The sequence below is a fragment of the Suncus etruscus genome, chromosome 6 (assembly GCF_024139225.1).
Source record: "Suncus etruscus isolate mSunEtr1 chromosome 6, mSunEtr1.pri.cur, whole genome shotgun sequence".
Taxonomy (NCBI): Eukaryota; Metazoa; Chordata; class Mammalia; order Eulipotyphla; family Soricidae; genus Suncus; species Suncus etruscus.
This window is the reverse complement of record NC_064853.1, coordinates 10,173,132-10,174,984: the sequence shown is the minus strand read 5'-3', so window position 1 is coordinate 10,174,984 and position 1,853 is coordinate 10,173,132.

Sequence of the window (1,853 nt, the reverse complement as noted above, 5' to 3'; positions counted from 1 at the left end):
TTAGTGGTTTTTGGGTCACACCTGGCAGTGCTCAGGGGTTATTTCTGGCTCCAGGCTCAGAAATTGCTCCTGGCAGGCACGGGGGACCATATGGGATGCCGGGATTTGAACCGATGACCTCCTGCATGGAAGGCAAACGCCTTACCTCCATGCTATCTCTCCGGCCCCTCTTTATTAAATTGTATAATAAAATACTAACATGGGCAGGAGAGATAGCACAGCGGTAGATAGGGCAAGTATTTGCCTTGCACACAACTGACTCAGGATGAACCGTGATTCAAATCCTGGCACCCTTTATGGTCCCCCGAGTCAGTCAGAATAGATTTCCTGAGTACAGAGGCAGAAGTAACTTCTGAGCACTGCCAAGTGTGACCCAAAAACAAAAAACAGAAAAAGAAAAAAAAAAAGAAAAAAAAAGAAAAAGAAAAAAATACTAATAATATTTGCCCCTTGTTCTCCTTTCTGAATAATCCAGGTTTTAGTTGCTTAATAAAAGAAAAACAAGAGAACATCACAAATTCCAGCCTTGTAGCTTAATTTCAAGGCCTTGCGTCTAGTGAAAATTTATTTATTTTCACTTTCACTCCTACCAAGACAGAACTCCCAAAGGATTGGTTTTTTTAACATCCTGCAAAAAATAGCAAGGCAAAATTGGTCTGGCCATGCAACAAGAAGTAAAGAAGGTTGAACTCTTGCTTTTGTTCATTTTAATGCAAGAATTTTCACAATATATTTTTTGTCACATTGGGAGGTACTCATCAAAAAGGAAATACAAAGACTAACCCAACATACATCTTGTAATGTGACTTTAGCATAAATAGAAAATCAATTCTGATTATGGCAATATAATCTATTTGTTGGAATTTGCAGACACTCTTCAAAATAAAGTATTTTTCTGGATGCATTTTTATGTTACTTTTATGTCATCTGTGTTCTTTAATCAAGTTAGTTGATCCTCATAATCTAACTTTTCCTTTCTTCTTTTATCCTTCATTTTCTTTCCTTCTTATTCTCTTTCTTCCTTTCTCTTTCTTCTTTCTTTCTTCCTTTCTCTTTCTTCTTTCTTTCTTTCTTTCTTTCTTTCTTTCTTTCTATTTTCTCTTCTTTTTCTTTCTTTTCTTTCTTATCTTTCTTTCTTTCTTTTTCTTTTCCTTTTCTTTCTTCTTTCTTTCTTTCTTTCTTTCTTCTTTTCATTCTTTCTTTCTTTCTTTCTTTCTTTCTTTCTTTCTTTCTTTCTTTCTTTCTTTCTTTCTCTCTCTTTCTTTCTTTTCTTTCTTTCTTTCTTCCCTTCCTTCCTTCTTTCCTTCCTTCCTTTCCCTCCCCCTCCCTCCCCTCCTCTCTCCCTTCCTTCCTTCCTTCCTTCCTTCCTTCCTTCCTTCCTTCCTTCCTTCCTTCCTTCCTTCCTTCCTTCCTTCCTTCCTTCCTTTCTTCCTTCCTTCCTTCCTTCCTTCCTTCCTTCCTTCCTTCCTTTTGCTAGGTTGAAGCATTGGGTCATAGTCTGAAGAATTTAGCAAGAACTTCGTACTTTTTGTGGAGGACCTACATCAGCAATGCTCAGGAATTGCTTCTGGATCTGCACTCAAGAATTATTTCTGGTGGATTTGGGGGACCAGTTATCAAATTTAGGTTGGCCAAGTGGAAGACACATTTTCTAACTGCCACACTATCATTCTGGCCTACTCTTGTACTTCTGACTCTGCTCTTTCTTTCTCTGTCTCTTCTCTCTTTTTATTTATTTTTTATTTTTATTCTTTGGTTTTTGGGTCACACCCGGTGGTGCTCAGGAGTTACTCCTGGCTCTATGCTCAGAAATCGCTTTTGGCAGGCTCAGGAAACCATATGGAATGCCAGGA